The following is an 18836-nucleotide window of genomic DNA, read 5'->3' on the forward strand; positions in this document are numbered from 1 at the left end:
CAAAACCCCTCACAGCTGCCCCAATCTCCCCAACCTCCCTCCCAAACCCCCAAACTCCCCCAAACCCCTTCCCACTTACCCCCACGACCTCCAACCCCTTCTCAGCTTCCCCATTCCTTCCCAAAGCCCCTCCCAGTTGCCGGCCCGTCCCCCAGGCTCGGGTGAGGAGGTGCCCCAGGCTGACGGGCCCGCCCAGACAGGGGCGGTTCCAGCAGCATGTCAGGAGCCACCCCCTGCCCCGAAAGCTCCCGCCCGCCGTGGAACCACCTCAGCTGCCCCTGCAGGGGAGAAATCCAGGCCGGAGCAGAGCAGGGGGCAGGGCCGGGCTGGGACCTCGATGGACGGGGGCACTGGGAGAGCAGGGAAGAGACCGGGATGGGCTGAGAGGGCACTGGGGGAGAGGGGAGACACTGGGATGGGCTGAGGGGGAACTGGGAGGGAGAGGGGAAAGTTTTTTGCCCCTTTCCTGGGCACTTGAACACCCTCTGCACCCCCGTTCCCGGCCGTGCCGGCTGTCCTTCCCCCACAAGCCAGGAACAGGTTTTGGGGCTCCCTCGTGGGTCGCAGCCAATAGAATGGCTCTGCTGGAATGACGTCATTGCCAAATTCTGCTGGGCCCCTGTCCTTGTGCCGGTGAGTCACCCAATAGAACGTCGAAACTTCCGCGGGGCTGCCGGGAGCGGGGCGGTGATGGCGGGGGAGGGAAGGATCGGGATTGAACCCGATTGGTCCCGATCGATCCCGGCCCCAGGGTCTCCCCCCGCCGCGCTGTTTTTCACGTGCGGCCCCAACGAGACCATGGTGGTGTGGGGTGAGTTCAGGGGGTCCGGGGGCTCCTGGTGACCCCTCTGAATCTCCCCCAAGACTCTCAGGAGCCGCCCAGATCCCCCCCAAAACTCCTGGGGACCCTCCGCCTTTCCCCCTCGTCCCCCAAATCTCCTGTGCATCCCCTTAACCCTTGAAAATCTCCTGGGACCACCTCAGACCCCCAGACTCCCTCCTGGGGACCCCCAAACACTCTTCAGGACTCTGAGGTCCTTCCCGACCCCCTCCTAGAGTCTTTTGGGTGTCACCCACCCTTTACGGCGGATTCCTCCGTCCATTTTTCCACCCCGGACTGCTGGGGGTCCACCCCCCCAAGAAACTACTGGGAACTCCCCAGTGTCCCACCACGAGATTCCTGGGTCCCTCCCCCCCCCCAACCCCCTGTGGGTGCCCCCATCCTTTCTTCCCCTCGAAAATATTCTTGGGGGTCCCCCAATGTCTCCTCCAGCCCCCATCCTGCCAGGGATGGATTTGGGGGGATCTCCTTCCCCTTCCCTCTGGTCCGAAGGCAAATGCCCTCGCTGTCCTTCTTCCTTCGCCCCCAGGCAGAAAAGAGAAGAGAAACAGCCAGCTGGCCCTGGCAGGTGTGGTTGTGTGCAGGCTGTGGTTGAGTGGTTGAGAAGGGAGAGGAGGGGGCTGGTGTTTGGGCCAAGTCCAGCAGGTGATGTCTTTTGTATCTGGCAGTCCTTGGTCGGCTCCACGACCATCCAGCTGTCAGTGTTCATGACATACCCATCAGCCCTTCTCTTCTTGGCTCCTACACTTGCCAACCCTAAGCTGCTCCTAAGTTCTCTTGCTGTCAGTTCCTAAAGAGGTCTTGTCAAGTGTTACTGATTTAGAAACTAAAGCCTGACATCTTTGTCTTTGCCAAAGGTGTGTGAAAGGGCAGTGCTGTTGCAAAGCAGTGTTGAGCTTCACATTGGGTGACTTGGCAGCTTCCTCTGCATCACCCATGAACCCTGGGTTTCTTTGAAAAGTACTTTTCACTCCAAATGTGACACCACATTAGCCTGTAGGACATCCTGTCCCCAAATGGATAACTGTAAATATTAATAATTAAAAAGTGACCCCCTCCATTATTCAAGAAAAGCTTGTATCTCTGTACTAAAAGCATCCAAGGGTCACGTCCCCCAGTTTTCTATCTGACAAGGGTTTGGAGGGGCTGCTTTGCGCAGGGAACCCTTTGGGGGCCCCTTGCACATGGGTAGGGTTGCACTCTGGGGGTGTGGGACTTTGGTTCTTTGGTTGCCAGGGGCCACTGTGAGTCACTGAGCCGGGGTGGGGACAATGGGCAGGGCTGGCTGGGACAGGCTGTGGCACCTGTGACATAAAAGGGAAGTGTCCCCGTGGGGCAGCTCTGCAGGGCCCATCAGGGGATGCTGCCCAGTGCAGTCTGTGCTGTGGGGAGCACGTACACAGGGAGAGGCTGGGCCGGACGAGGGCCAGGGCAGCAAGGCCGCCCCAGGGAGTGGGTTCTGCCCCTGCCTGCAGGGCCCAGCCCCTGGCAGGAGCGCCTTGGGCAGGGCCCGGGGCTGCTGCTGGGGCAGGAGGTGCGGCCTTGCCACCTGCCAGCTGCCTGGGCCCCTGTCCTTGCTGCACCACATCCCCGAGGCTCCATTCCCGCTCCCCCAGCGCCAGCTCCCTCCTTCCCAGCCCCAACCAAGCCCTTCTCTGTGTCCTCCTGCAGGCCATGGCTTTCACAACATTCCTTTTGGTGCTTGTGCAAAGCATCACCCAGTCCCTGCAGGCGGTCGGGGAGGGGCTGCACAAGACTCAGTGAGCTTGGAGGTCTTTTCCAAGCTGAAGGACTCTTGGATTCTGTGATTGTGTGCTGGATTCAGCTGGGTCCGTGTTAGCAGCATTAGTTTGCTCCCAAAGTTTCCTCGCTGTCAGCTCTTGTGGCCTAAGGCTTGAGCTCCTTTAGCTCCTTGTGCTGAGCTACTGATGGGAAAGGAGAGGCCTCTGCGAGCAGATTCCTGGTGTTCCCTGTAGAACAGTGAGGGAGAAGGTGTAGTCAAGTGGGAAGAGGAGTACTGTTTGTGTGTGGCCTCCTATGTGGCCTTGGCGCCTTTGAGGGGCTTGAAGGAGAAAAGAGCTTTGTTAAAGTGAGAAGTGAAATAGTGTGTTGGCTGTTCTCTCTGCAGGGAGAAGCTGTCGGTGGGGGAGGGGTCACAGAGTGGGGGAGAGGCCGTAAAGTGGGGGAGGGGCCCCAGAGTGGGAGAGGGGTCACAGAATGGGGGAGGGGTCACAGAGTGGGGGAGGAGCCACAGAGTGGGGGAGGGGCCATAAAGTGGGGGAAGGGTCTGAGAGTGGGGGAGGGGCCATAAAGTGGATGAGGGACCATAGAGTGGGGGAGGGGTCAGAGAGTGGGGGAGGGGCCATGAAGTGGGAGAGGGGTCACAGAGTGGGGTAGGGGCTACAGCATGGGGTAGGGGCCACAGAATGGGGAAGGGGCCATAAAGTGTGGGAGGGGCCACGGGGTGGGGGAGGGGTCACAGCCTGGACTCGGGGGGTCAGGGCAGTGACCTCGGGGAGGGGGAGGGGTCAGGGCATGGGGTAGGGGTCTCACCTGATCCCGGGGCTATCGGGGCCATGGCGGGGCCGAACCTGGTGGGGACACCCAAGTTTTTCCCAAATTTCCCCTCATTTTTCCCAGTTTTTCATCCATTTCTCCCAAATTTCCCCCTCTTTCCCCAATTTTCCCCCCATTTCCCCCATTTTTCCCAAATTTCCCCATTTTTCTCAATTTTTCCCCATTTTTTTTCCAAATTCCTTCCATTGTTCCCAAATTTCCCCCATTTTTTTCCCATTTTCCCCAAATTTCCCCCCATTTTTCCCAACTTTCCCCAATTTTTCATCCAATTTTACCCAAATTCCCCCATTTTTTTCTCAATTCACCCCATTTTTCCCAAATTTCCCCATTTTCCCCAAATTCCGCCATTTTTTCCCAATTTTTTCCTAAATTTCCCCTAATTTTTCCCAATTATCCCCCATTTTTCCTGATTTTTCACCCGTTTTCCCCAAATTCCTTACTTTTTTCCCAGTTTTCCTTTCATTTCCCCTTCAAAATCCCCCATTTCCCCAAATTTCTGGCTTTTTCCCCAAAATTTCCCCCGTTTTTCCACATTTTCCCAGATTTTCCCCAATTTTCCTGAATTTCCCCCCATTTTTCCCCATTTTCATCAATTTTCCCCAAATTTCCCACTTTTTTCTCAAATTTCCCCCCATTTTTCCCAATTTTTCATTCGTGTTCACCAAATTTCCCACTTTTTTCCCCAATTTTTCATCATTTTCCCCAAAATTCCTGGTTTTTTCCCCCATTTTTTCCCACTGGGGAAATTTGGGAAATTTGGAAAACTGGGGACCCAAAAATCCAAGAAAATGTGGGGAAATGGGGGAAAAATGTGGGGGAAATCTGGAGAAAAATCTGTGAAAATGTGGGAAAAATGGGGGGAAAATTAGGAAAATGGTGAAAAATCTGGGAAAATGTGGGCAAATGGGGAAATTGCGGAAAATTCTGGGAAAAATGTGAGAAAAATCCGGGGAAATGGGGAAAAATGGGGGAAAATGTGGGAAATTCTGGGGAAAATGGGGAAAAATATGGGAAAATATGGAAAAATGAGGAAAAAAAGGGGAAAATGGGGAAAAATGTGTGAAAATCTGGGAAAATGTGGGAAAAATGGGGGGGAAATCTGGGAAAATGGGGGGAAATCGAGAAAAAATCCGAGAAAATGGGGGAAAAATTGAGAAAAAACTGGGAAAATGGGGAAAAAATGGGAAAAAACCCTGGGAAATTCTGGGGAAAATGGGAGAAAATCTGGGAAAAATGTGGAAAAAATGGGGGGGAAAGGGGAAAAAATGGGAAAAATCTGGGGAAATAGGGAAAAAATGGGGGGAAAATGGGAAATATTCTGGGAAAATCTGGAAATATGGGGAAAAAAATCTGAGAAAAATGGGGAAAAATCTGGGATAAATGGGGGAAAATGAGGAAAAATCTGGGAAAATATGGAAAAATGTGGGAAAAATCATGGAAAATGGGGGGAAATTGGGAAAAAATCCGGGGAAATGTGGGAAAAAAAGGGGGGAAATCTGGGAAAATGGGGAAAATAATTGGGGAAAAAACTGGGAAAAAATGGGCAAAATGAGGAAAAATCTGGGGAAATAGGGAGAAAATCTGGGAAAATGTGGGAAAAAATTTGGGAAAATGTGGGAAAATGGGGAAAAATCGGAGAAAATGGGGGCGAAATGGGGAAAAATCTGGGGAAAATGGGGAAAATGGGGAAAAATCTGGGAAAATGTGAAAAAATTGGGAAAAACTGTGGGGAAAATGGGGGAAATGAGGAGAAATCCATGAAAATGGGGGAAAATGAGGAAAAATGTGTGAAAATGGGAAAAAATGGGAAAAAAATCCGGAAAAATGGGGAAAATCGGGAAAAATCAAGAAAAATGGGGGAAAATGTGGGAAAATGTGGGAAAATGTGGGAAAATGTGGGAAAATCAGGAAGAAGATCTGGAGAAAAATCTGAGAAAATGTGGGAAAAATGGGAAAAAATGTGAGAAAAATCTGGGAAAATCTGGGAAAATGTGGGAAAAGTGGAGGAAAAATCTGGGAAAAATCCGGGAAAATGGGGAAAAAATAGGGAAAAATCTTGGAAAATCTGGGAGAAATCTGGGAAAATGGGGACAAACTGGGGGGGAAATGCTGGAAATTCTTGGAAAATGGGGGGAAATGGAGAAAAATGGGAAAAAATCCCAGAAAATGGGGAAAAATGGGGAAAGATTTAAAAAAATGGGAAAAAATCTTGGGAAAATCTGGGAAAAATGGGGGAAAATCTGGGAAAATCTGGGAAAAATGAGGAAAAATCTGGGAAAATGTGGAAAAAATGGGAGAAAATCCAGGAAATGGGGAAAAATGGGGAAAGATAAAAAAAAATTTTGGAAAAATGGGGAAAATATGGGAAATTCTGGGAAAAATCCAGGAAAATGGGGGAAGAAATCTGGGGAAATCAGGAAAAAATGTGAGAAAAAAATCGGGGAAAATGTGGAAAAAATGGGAAAAAAAATCTGGGAAAATCTGGAGAAAAATGTGTGAAAATGTGTGAAAATGTGGGAAAAATGTGGAAAAAATGGGGAAAATGGGGGGAAAATCTAGGAAAATCTGGACAAAATGGGGAAAAATCTGGGAAAATGGGGGAAAAATGGGAAAAAATCTGGGAAAATGTAGGAAAATTGGGAAAAATGTGGAAAATGGGGGGGAAATGGGGAAAAATTCAGGAAAATGTGGAAAAATGGGGGAAAATCTGGGAAAAAAGGGGAAAATGGGGGGAAATGTGGAAAAATGGGGAAAAATGTGGAAAAACTGGGTTAAACTGGGAGGAACTGGGAGAAACTGGGCCAGAGGGAAAGGGATGTTGCCATGGAAATGTGAGCCTGCCCCTCCCCCACCCGGCCCAGGGCCCACGGGGGGGGAACTGGGTTAAACTGGGACATACTGGGAGGCACTGGGGGGACACTGGGAGTTACTGGGAGCTACTGGAAGCTACTGGGGGGGTCACTGGGGTTACTGGGATGGACACTGGGGTTACTGGGAGCTACTGGGGGGGTCACTGGGGTTACTGGGAGTTACTGGGAGCTACTGGGGGGCTTACTGGGAGTTACTGGGAGCTACTGGGGTGGACACTGGGGTTACTGGGAGTTACTGGGAGCTACTGGGATAGACACTGGGGTTACTGGGAGCTACTAGGAGCTACTGGGGGGGTGACTGGGGTTACTGGGGGGGTCGCTGGAGATACCGGAGGCATTACTGGGGTTACTGGGAGCTACTGGGAGCCACTGGGAGCGGCCCATCCCCCTCCCTCCCCAAGGTCACCCCAAGGACACGGAGGGGGGGAGGGGGGGAAGCCCTGCCCCCTCCCAGTCCCTCCCAGTCCCTCCCAGTTCCCTCCCAGTCCCTCCCAGTACCTGAACTGGTCACACTGGGAGTGGCTCCAGGTCCCCCCTCCAGTTTGGGCCCCCGGGGCTATTTTTGGGACCCGGTGACGTCACTGGGGGGAGGGGCCTCGAGGGGGCGGCCCCTCCCCTCTCCCTTCCCAGTACAGACCAGTAAGGGACCAGTAACGGCCCCAGTGGGGGGGGAGGGGAAGGAGGGAACACTGAGGGTGGGGATGGAGCAGGATGGTCCTTGAGCATGGGGGAAGGGCAGGAGGTTCCCTGAGGGTGGGGGAAGGGCAGGACCGTCTCTGAGGGTTGGGGAGGGGCAGGGAGGGACCCCGAAAGTGAAGGCGGGGCCCTGAGGGTCCCTGAGGGTGGGGGAAGGGTAGGAAGTTCCCCGAGGGTGGGGGAGGGGCAGGAGAGTCTCTGAGGTTGGGGGAGGGGTCCTGAGGGCCCCTGAAGGTGGGGGAGGGGCAGGGAGGGCTCCTGAGAGTGGGGGAGGGGTAGTAGGTTCACTGGGGGGAGGGGAAGGAAGGGACCCTGAGGGTGGGGGAGGGACAGGAGGGACCCTGAGGGTTGGGGAGGTGCAGGAAGGGGGGGGAGGGTCTTTGGGGGGGCCCTTAAAGGTGGGGGGAGGGGCTGAAAGTGGGTCCATCATTGGGAGGGGACACGCCCACCCAAAACCCAGTAAGTCCCAGTTGAGCTCCCAGTTCAGGGAGGGGGAGAGGATGCAAAAGACACGCCCACTTGCAGAGGCTATGGCCACCTTGGGATGGGACACGCCCACCAGGGAGAGACCACGCCCACCTAAAGAAGGGACACGCCCACCCCCAAACCACTAAGTCCCAACTGAGTTCTGCCTTAACTGGTCCTAACTGGTCCCACCACCCCATTCCGCGTTCCAGTGACCCATACTGGTCCATACTGGTTTATACTGGTCTATCCTGGTTTATACTGGTCTGTACTGGTCTGACCTTGATGGAGATGCTGAAGTGCTCCCAACCCCCTTAACTGGTCCTTACTGGTCCCACCACCCCATTCCGTGTTCCAGTGACCCGTACTGGTTTATATTGGTCTATACTGGTCCATACTGGTTTATACTAATCTATACTGGTCTGTACTGGTCTGTACTGGTCTGACGTTGACGGAGATGCTGAAGTGCCCCCAAGCCCCTTAACTGGTCCTTATCAGTCCCACTGCCCCATTCCCCATTCCAGTGACCCATATTGGTCTATACTGGTCCATACTGGTTTATACTGGTCTATACCGATCTATACTGGTCTATGCTGCTCTGTACTGGTCTGACCTTGATGGAGATGCTGAAGTGCCCCCAACCCCCTTAACTGGTCCTTAATGGTCCCACCGCCCTGCTCCCCATACCATTGACCCATACTGGGTCGTGGTGGCAAGAACCCCAGCAGGAGCCAGGTGGGGTCTTCCTGCCATTGGATGAGTGCTCTGGGAGGTCAGGGCTGCTCACAGATCCAGATCACAGCAGCACATTTCCAAGAGCACTGTCAAATGGGAAGGACAAAGCACAATTATTAGGAAGGAATGGAGCTTTTCTCAGTCAGTGTTTCCAGTTTCCTACTCCTGAGGAATCTGGGGGTTGAGAAATGGAAAAGAAACTCTCATGTTGGACAAGTCACTGAGACTCCTGAGCTGTAACTTGGAATGTACAAGTGCTTCTGTAAGCAACTTCCTAAAGTGCTTTCGGTCTCTGCTCTGCTTTTGACAGAAGCAGCGTCACTTCTGCTGGACCCATCTGTTTTTTCTTTATCTGCCCTTTTCCACCTGCCTGAGGTTTCTCTCAGGTCAAAGTGAGAGCACAGACATTTGGATGGAGTGCTGACAGGGAAGTCATGAATGGATTTCTGATGTTGAATCTACTGTTTTGAAATCAGAAAATGTGGTGCTGAAGTCATCGTTAGCCTTTGAGAGGGAAACAGGAGAAAAATCGGATAAACTTGTTGCTAAAAATGAGCTGCTTCAAACTGAGGTTGACCACCTTCAAAGTCTTGTTGCGCCAGAGTGCAGAGAGAAAACTTGCTAAAAAAACAGGCTCCTGGTTTGGTCAGGCAACTTCATAAACCAGTGTCTTACCCTGGCATTGAGACTTGGGAAACCACAGAGAACCCTGATTCTAAGTCTCAGGAGAGAAAGAAACAAGGAGAATTTGAAGTTCAACTGATGTTTCTAGAGTCTCCCAGCTTTCCTCACATTAATGAAAATAGACTGAGTGATCCCTGTGATAATGAACAAAGGGAAGATTATTCTTTACCTCCCTCAATTTCCTTTGTGCCTGATACTGAATCCACTAAAAAACCTTGGACTCAAAAAGAGAACTCGACCCAGAAAACAACTCAATTCATTCTGATTCAAGTGGTTAAAGAGCAGAAGCATTATGGCGATAAACCTGGACAAATTAAAAGCCAACCAGTGAAATCCTATCAATATATCACATACCTTGGGATTCCACTTTGTTCTCATCAACAGTTAATACAATTTCCAATGGATATGGGGACAAAATGTTGGCAGCAAAATGCCAAAGATGGGATTAAAACCCAGACGAAAAAGAATTAAAATCACTGGAGAAAAAGAAGAAACCAGTCTTCAACCAAGAGCTTCACCCTGTTACTGTTTTGTTGATATTACCTTTTTGCTTTTTATTCTAATAATCATATTGTATGTTAAAATTTGGATGATTATGAAACAGTCAGCTCACTGATTACCCCCATCAATACTAGACGATGCCCGCAGTATACACCCGTCCCAGCCCCTCCAGGAGCCCTCAAATCCCATCCTGGTCCCACAGGACACTCCCAACTTCCCCTCAAACACTCCGAGGCCCCCAGATTGACTCCCAGATCCAGAAAACTCTTGCTGCCTGCCCATGGAGTGCCCAGTGTGGCCCACCAACTGCACCACAAAGCCAAAGCTTCCAGGCTTTCTTTCCTGGGACTTAGGGCTGTTGTTTCCTATTTTCAGCCATGCCTCCCAACTGATAGCCCAACTCCCAAACTGCTAACATGCCTGTTGATACAGAATTATTAAAATAAACCTTGTCAGTATATGTTTTCAGACACCGATTATTTAGTGTCGTTTCACTTTAATCCACCCCAAGGGAATTCTTAATAAAAACCTGAGTTACCCCCTCTCCCCTTTTCCTGGGGCGGGTTGTAACACCAATCAGCACTGACTCCGCCCAGTAGGCATAGCAAAGGAAGTTTCCTTTTGGTTTAGGGTTTAGTGTTAGGGTTAGGGTTAGGGTTACGGTTAGGGTTAGGGTTAGGTTTTGAGTTAGGGTTAGGGTTAGAAAGGGTTAGGGTTAGGGTTAGGAAATTTAGGGTTAGAGTTAGAGTTAGCAAAAGTTAGGGTTAGGGTTAGGGTTAGGTTTAGGGTTAGCAAAAGACAGGGTTACTGTTAGGGTTAGGGTTAGGGTTAGGGTTAGGGTTAGGGGTATGGGTAAGGGTTAGGGTTAGGAAGAATTTGTCTCAGTGTGCGATCTAACAATCGCGGTTTTAGCCCATTCTGGACACGCAGCGGTGCCCAATAAGCCCCTCTCAGGCTATAAGCCCGATTCATTGCCCACCGCTGTCAGAATCTTTTGCTTTTTCTCTTGGGTCTCTGCTTTTGCTGTTGCTGTTCAGTTGCGTGTCTGGCAGAATACCCACCGCCGTCCAGTTTGTACTCCTATAGAGCACTGTCCCCTAACCCCAACATTAAAAGAGAGACTGGAAGCTATGCGCAAACCCTGTTCCCTAACCCTAACCCTAACCAAGAGACTGCAAGCTATGCGCAAACCTTTTTCCCTAACCCTAACCTTAAAAGTGAGAATGCAAGCTATGCGCAAACCCTTTTCCCTAACCCTAACCCTAAAAACGAGACTGCAAGTTATGCGCAAACCCTCTTCCCTAACCCTAACCTTAAAAAAGAGACTGCAAACTATGCGCAAACCCTGTTACCTAACCCTAACCTTAAAAAAGAGACTGTAAGCTATGCGCAAACCCGATTCCCTGACCCTAATCCTAAAAAAGCGAATGCAAGCTATGTGCAAACCCTATTCCCTAACCTTAACCTTAAAAAAGAGACTGCAAGCTATGCACAAAACCAGTTCCCTAACCTTAACTTTATAAAAGAGACTGCAAGCTACTAGGGTGTGGTGGTTTGGGCTAGGCCTTCCTTGGTGACTAGTTTGTAACCAAGGAAGGGTCCAGATTTACCCAGTATTCCCTACGATTTTTACGTAAGCCAGATTATAAGAAGAAAGGAGGAGAGGCCTTCGTCCTCTTTCCTTCCGGCGGCTTGGAGGTGCAGGTTCCCTGCTGTTGAGTCTGCCGTGTTGGGGAGCGAGGCCTGGTTGGGCCTTGTCGACCTTGGGAGACAGAGGTTGCCGGCGATCGTTCCGGAGCGACCCTCGGTTGTCCCAGGAGAGTAGTGAGCTATTTCTTTGTTAACTTTTTTAGTGGATAGATATTGGGCTGCTAATTGGGAATATTATATATATATAATATTTTGGTTTTGTTCCTTTTCCCTTCCCCCTTCCCTTTCCCTTATTTTTTTTAATTATATATAAGTGTAAATATATTTATATATCTCACTTTGGTTGTCTCTCTCTCGTTTCGGGTTTTCTTTCATTTTTTTTTTCTCCCTCTTCTCCCTGAGGTTTGGGGGGGGGGGAACTCTGGTGGTAAGGTTTGGAGACTTGGCAGGGAGCCAGCTTCAAACCATATCACATTATTTGGTGTTTCCGCCCGGTTTATCTCTGGTTATCTCCGGTTTGTTTTGGTTTTGCCACAGTTGTTTAGGAACAAGTCTGGGAAGGGAGCCAAGTTGGTGCAAACACTGCCCATTGTTTGGGAACACTACCGGGAGAGCTGCCAAGAGCCTATTGTTTATATAAATATAGCTTTGTTTGGGAACAAAAAGAGGAAGAATATATAAACATGGCCTTTTTATTCATTTTCTTGGTTATTTTGGCCGTTTTTATATATGCTGCTGGGTATCCAGTGAGAACTAACCCAACAAGCATCTACCAATACCTGCCTTTCCTCAATTATGACATCAAAGGCCTAGTGACTGAGGTCCCTGGGATCAAAATTGTTCCCAATCCTTACCTAAATTGTTTGGCAACGGTTCTACTATTTCTAAAAGCCATGGAAGTGGTGTTTAACATTGGAAAGGTGGTGTGGTACTGCTTTTCTTGTTGCAGGAAACGTCGAAACTCAAAGGGATTTGCTGGAACTTTGGGAAGGGCCTTGAAAAAACCAGTCCCTGGATGGCAAGGAATCTGGGTCAACTTTGGTAAATTGGTAGGGCGTGTGACACCTCCCATTAATTGGGATTTCACACCAGAGCAGGTGTTTGATCCTGATGAGGTGGCACGTCGTCTGGCAGAAGGGTGTTTTTCTTACGAGGACCCAAATATGCAGTTTTTTGCTTTGTACTGGGGCCTGGCGAGTGCCTATCGAGCTGCTGTGGATTATGCTCGGAAGACTAAGGTTGAGGCAGAAACTCAAACCCTGCCACCTGAGATACCACTCGCCCCTGTTGTGAAAAGGAAGTCGTGGGTACCAGCGCCCGACACTTTAAGCCTACGACCAGATGGAGAGCAAAACAGGTCAGGAGATGACGGAGAGGGAACTGATACTGATGCCAGTGCCAGAACTCCACCTCCACGAGCAGCAACACCCCGAAAAATGGAAACTACAGAGTTGCGGTCAATGACCCCATCAGAACTCCGGGACTTACAAAAAGATTACACTCGTCGGCCTGGTGAGCGAATTCTATCGTGGTTGCTCCGATGCCGAGACCGTGGGGCTAGAGGTCACATGTTGTCAACTGCTGAAGCAGAACAACTAGCTTCCATCTCCGGAGATCGTGAACTTGATCGCTTATTCGCAGAGGAGAAACCCGACCTCAGTCTTTGGGCGCGACTTGTCTTAAGTGTGAGACAAAGCTTTCCATTTAAAGACTATTTACCGTGTCCCGTGAAGAAGTGGACCAAGTTAGAAGACGCCATCCAGTACCTAAGAGAATTGGCATTGTTGGAACTTATGTATGAGGACCCTCATTACGATCCCGTCACTGATGACCCAGAGGTTGCCATTTGCACAATGCCCATGTGGAAGAAGATAATCCAGGGTGCTCCTGCATCATATGTCCATACCTTGACAGGAGTAATGCTTCCAAACATGCCAGAAACACCTGTGAGCATGTTGTGTACGGTTCTGCGACATATGAAAGAAACAATAGAATCTAGGAATGAGTTTTCTAGAGACTATTCTGATCCTAGTTACAGACAAAGACCTGAGAGAGATGAGCCTTACGGGCACTTTGATTATGAAGATGACTACGGAGACCACAGGGACAGACGCTACAGAAATAGATCAGCAGACCGGTCTCAACCACGATCTCGATCTTGGTCCCGGTCCCGCTCGCGATCTCCTTCCGTCACACGCAGAAGGAATGAAAACCCTAAGCGTAGATCTAAGCGCAATGAACTGTGGTCCTATCTGCGTGCCCATGGAGAGAACATGAGGAAGTGGGATGGTGAACCTACTTCTAGACTTGAGGCCAGAGTGAAAGAACTAAAACACAAGGAAGATGATAAGAAAGTTGTCTATGTAGTAGATGCAGACTTCTTTGAAAAGGAACTGAGATCTCCCAGACGCAGAGAGTCTGGAGTCCGTTTCCAGGACGACAGGAAAGCCTCTGCCAAGCCAAAGCAAAGATCCGACAGTGAATGCTCCGACCAGAACCAATAGAGGGGCCCTGCCTTCTGCCAGGAGAAGGAGAGGGACGAGAAAGACAACAGGGTTTACTGGACTGTGTGGGTTCGATGGCCTGGCACATCGAATCCTCAGAGATACCAAGCTCTAATAGATACTGGCGCGCAGTGTACATTAATGCCCTCAGGACATAAGAGTATAGAGACTGTTTCAATTTCTGGGGTTACAGGAGGGTCTCAAGAGCTGTCAGTGGTAGAGGCTGAAATAAGCCTGACAGGAGACCAGTGGGAAAAACATTCCATTGTGACAGGGCCAGAAGCCCCTTGCATTCTGGGCATGGATTACCTTAATAGAGGATACTTCAAAGACCCGAAGGGGTACCGATGGGCTTTTGGTATAGCTGCGGTGATTGAAGAGGAATCCAAACGATTATCTGCCCTGCCTGGCCTCTCAGAAGATCCTTCTGTTGTAGGATTACTGCGAGTCGAGGACCAGCGAGTGCCAACAGCCACTAAGACAGTGCATAGGCGACAGTACCGGACTAATCAAGATGCTGTGATTCCCATACATAAGATGATTCGTAAGCTGGAAAGCCAAGGGGTGGTCAGTAGAACACACTCACCCTTCAATAGCCCCATCTGGCCTGTACGCAAGTCCGATGGCGAATGGAGACTGACGGTGGACTATCGTGGCTTGAATGAAGTCACGCCACCATTGAGTGCTGCTGTACCAGACATGTTGGAGCTCCAATATGAGCTGGAGTCCAAGACCGCGAAGTGGTACGCCACCATCGACATCGCCAATGCATTCTTCTCCATTCCCTTAGCAGCGGAGTGCAGGCCGCAGTTTGCTTTCACGTGGAGAGGTGTGCAGTACACGTGGAACCGACTGCCCCAGGGGTGGAAGCACAGTCCAACAATCTGCCATGGACTGATTCAGGCCACCCTGGAGAAGGGCAAGGCCCCAGAACATATCCAGTACATCGATGACATCATTGTATGGGGGGATACAGCGGAAGAAGTTTTTGAGAAAGGAGAGGAAATCATCCAGATTCTCCTTGATGCCGGTTTCGCCATTAAGAAAAATAAGGTCAAGGGACCTGCCAGAGAGATCCAGTTCCTAGGGGTGAAATGGCAAGATGGACGATGTCAGATACCAACAGATGTCATCAATAAGATTGTAGCCATGGCTCCACCCACCAACAAGAAGGAGACGCAAGTTTTCCTGGGGGCCATAGGCTTCTGGAGAATGCACATCCCTGGGTATAGCCAGATTGTGAGCCCTCTTCACTTTGTGACCCGTAAGAAGAATACCTTTCAATGGGGTCCTGAACAGCAACAGGCATTTAAACAGATCAAACAAGAGATTGCACATGCCGTGGCTCTTGGACCAGTTCGAACGGGACCAGACATAAAGAACGTACTTTACACTACAACTGGAGATAAAGGTCCCTCCTGGAGCCTCTGGCAAAAGGTGCCTGGTGAGACGCGAGGGCGACCACTTGGCTTCTGGAGCCGAAGCTACAGGGGTTCTGAAGCCAACTACACTCCTGTGGAAAAGGAAATTCTGGCGGCCTATGAAGGCATACAAGCAGCCTCAGAAGTGGTTGGCACGGAAACACAGCTCCTCCTAGCACCCCGACTACCAGTCCTAAATTGGATGTTCAAAGGGAAGGTGCCCTCTACGCATCATGCCACGGATGCTACATGGAGCAAGTGGATAGCCTTGATTACGCAGCGTGTACGATTGGGAAGCTCAAATCGCCCTGGAATTCTGGAGGTTATCACAAATTGGCCTGAAGGTGGGAACTTCAGCCTGGCAGAAGAAGAGGAAGAACCAGTGAGCCGAGCTGAAGAAGCTCCGCCATTTGATCAGCTGCCAGATGAAGAAAGGCGTTATGCCCTTTTCACTGATGGTTCTTGCCGTATCATAGGAAGGAACCGGAAGTGGAAAGCAGCCGTTTGGAGTCCCACCCGACGAGTGGCAGAAGCTGCTGAGGGTCAAGGCGAGTCAAGTCAATTTGCAGAGCTCAAAGCTGTCCAATTGGCCCTGGACATTGCCGAACGAGAAGGATGGCCAAGGCTCTACCTCTACACTGACTCGTGGATGATAGCCAATGCCCTATGGGGATGGTTGGATCGATGGAAGAAGATGAACTGGAGGCGTGGAGGAAAACCCATCTGGGCTGCTGACTTGTGGCAGGACATCGCTACCAGAGCGAAGAATCTGAATGTGAGAGTCCACCATGTAGATGCCCACGTGCCCAAGAAGCGAGCTAATGAAGAACACAATAACAACAGAGAAGCAGACCGAGCTGCACAGATAGGAGTGTCACAAGTAGACCTAGACTGGCAGCAGAAAGGAGAATTGTTTCTAGCTCGATGGGCCCATGATGCTTCCGGTCATCAGGGCCGAGATGCCACCCACAGATGGGCACGAGACCGAGGGGTGGATTTAAGCATGGATGTAATTTCTGAAGTTCTCCATGATTGTGAGACTTGTGCCGCTATTAAGCAGGCAAAAAGACTGAAGCCCCTGTGGTATGGTGGACGATGGGATAAGTATAAGTATGGAGAGGCATGGCAGGTTGATTATATCAAACTGCCACAGACCCGCCAAGGTAAGTGCTATGTACTTACCATGGTGGAAGCAACAACCGGATGGTTAGAGACTTTTTCAGTGCCCCACGCAACGGCCCGGAATACCATTCTAGGCCTTGAAAAGCAAGTTTTGTGGAGACATGGGACCCCAGAACGTATTGAGTCAGACAACGGGACTCATTTCAAAAATGAATTAGTCACCACTTGGGCGAGAGAACATGGTATCGAATGGGTGTACCACATTCCTTATCATGCACCAGCTGCTGGGAAGGTTGAGAGATATAACGGACTGTTGAAGACAACTCTAAAGTCATTAGGTGAGGGGACTTATAAAAACTGGGACAAGAACTTAGCCAAGGCTACCTGGCTAGTTAACACCAGGGGTTCTGTCAATCGAGCTGGCCCCGCACAAGCAGAATCCCTTCACATTGTTGATGGAGATAAAGTTCCAGCAATCCATTTGAGGGGAATGCTAGGGAAAGCTGTTTGGGTTACCCCTGCCTCAGGCCAAGACAAGCCCATTCGTGGGATTGTCTTTGCTCAAGGGCCAGGAAATACGTGGTGGATAATGAGGAAGGATGGAGTCATCGAGTGTGTGCCTCAAGGAAATTTAGCCTTGGGGAAAAACTAATTGTATGTCCTGAGCTGTGTTTTTACAGGAAGCCAGTCACCAGATGAAAGAGAGAGAGAGAGACCTGAACTAAGCTGATGCTGGTATCCAGTGATGAGACAGTCCAGTGATGAAACAGCCATAAATCAGAACTGTAATTGTGACTGAGGAGACCAAAGATCTGGACTGAACTGAACTGACATTGGTATTGATTTTCCAACGACGAGACGACTGCGCTGAGAGACCAACAAGGACTATATATATATATATATGTATATGTGTATATATACGCGCGGGATGTAGGCGAACGTGAGACATAGGTGTTACGTAAAAATAGTATGGAATAAGGGGTGGAGAATGTGGTGGTTTGGGCTAGGCCTTCCTTGGTGACTAGTTTGTAACCAAGGAAGGGTCCAGATTTACCCAGTATTCCCTACGATTTTTACGTAAGCCAGATTATAAGAAGAAAGGAGGAGAGGCCTTCGTCCTCTTTCCTTCCGGCGGCTTGGAGGTGCAGGTTCCCTGCTGTTGAGTCTGCCGTGTTGGGGAGCGAGGCCTGGTTGGGCCTTGTCGACCTTGGGAGACAGAGGTTGCCGGCGATCGTTCCGGAGCGACCCTCGGTTGTCCCAGGAGAGTAGTGAGCTATTTCTTTGTTAACTTTTTTAGTGGATAGATATTGGGCTGCTAATTGGGAATATTATATATATATAATATTTTGGTTTTGTTCCTTTTCCCTTCCCCCTTCCCTTTCCCTTATTTTTTTTAATTATATATAAGTGTAAATATATTTATATATCTCACTTTGGTTGTCTCTCTCTCGTTTCGGGTTTTCTTTCATTTTTTTTTTCTCCCTCTTCTCCCTGAGGTTTGGGGGGGGGGAACTCTGGTGGTAAGGTTTGGAGACTTGGCAGGGAGCCAGCTTCAAACCATATCATAGGGTTAGGGTTAGGGTTAGGGTTAGGGTAAGGGTTAGGGTAAGGGTTAGGGTTGGGGTTAGGGTTTAGGGTTAGGGTTAGGGTTAGGGTTCGGGGTTAGGGTTGGGGTTAGGGTTAAGGTTAGTCAGAATCTGTCTCAATGCGCGATCTAACTATCGCGGGTTTACCCCATTCCAGGAACGCAGTGGTGCCCAGTAAACCCCTCTCGGGCTATAAGCCCGATTCAGTGCCCACCGCTGTCAGAATCTTTTGCTTTTTCTCTTGGGTCTCTGCTTTTGCTGTTGCTGTTCTGTTGCGTGTCTGGCAGAATACCCACCGCCGTCCGGTATGTACTCTACTTCTATAGAGCACTGGGTGGAGTCAAGAAGTGGAGTCCGTGTTGATTGTTCTGCGTCACTGGCTCCGCCTACTGGGCGGAGTCAGTGCTGATTGGTGTTACAACCCGCCCCAGGAAAAGGGGAGAGGGGGTAACTCAGGTTTTTATTAATAATTCCCTTGGGGTGGATTAAAGTGAAACGACACTAAATAATCGGTGTCTGAAAACATATACTGGCAAGGTTTATTTTAACAATTCTGTATCAACAGGCATGCTAGCAGTTTGGGTGCTGTCATACCACAATGTGACACAGAGATAACCTTTGGGGGGGGGAAAGAAAATGCATAGGGGAGAGAAAGGCAGGATAAGAGCAAGGGAGAGTAAGAGAAAGAAAAGCTGAGAGTGGACAGATGTATATAGTCACCGCCCGTGGGGTCCAGCGATGCTTCCATGTCTGTCAGTTGAAGTGGTGGCCTTGATCTGCCGGGGATGAAGGAGGGAAGTCCCCATACTCCAAGAAGTTATGAGTTATAGCCATGATTAGTGTCACGGACCATGCCTCGAGCCTCCAACATCTCGAGGGTTGCAGTCTCTCTTCTAAGGTTAGGGAACAGGCTTTGGGCATAGCTTGCAGTTATTGTGTGGACCAATTGTCAGAGACTGAAATGGTTAATGATTTATGCATTCTAGGAGACTTTTCAGGCTTTTGACTTGCATGATACCTCTGATGAGCAGTCGGGCCCCTCCCTCCCTCCAGTGTTGACGGTGTGAAGCCCTGAAAAGGCAAGAGCTGAGCTTACAGGCTTTTGACTGTTGATATATCTGATGAGGAATCAGGCCCCTCCCTCCCTCTGCTATGAGATGTTAGGGTTAGGGTTAGGGTTAAGG

General features: G+C 49.9%; 1 long non-coding RNA gene across 1 annotated transcript; it reads right to left on the reverse strand.

Moving 5' to 3' along the window:
• Positions 1-2579: 2579 nt before the first annotated feature.
• On the reverse strand, positions 2580-6834 carry LOC127462830 (uncharacterized). The gene is made up of 3 exons (XR_007900568.1): positions 6787-6834; positions 3395-3432; positions 2580-2811 (listed from the first exon to the last, which is right to left on the reverse strand). It is a non-coding gene; the product is annotated as an uncharacterized LOC127462830 (long non-coding RNA).
• Positions 6835-18836: the final 12002 nt, after the last annotated feature.

Source organism: Manacus candei, unplaced genomic scaffold, assembly GCF_025592945.1.
Source record: "Manacus candei isolate 608988 ecotype Guabito, Panama unplaced genomic scaffold, ASM2559294v1 h1tg000141l, whole genome shotgun sequence".
Taxonomy (NCBI): Eukaryota; Metazoa; Chordata; class Aves; order Passeriformes; family Pipridae; genus Manacus; species Manacus candei.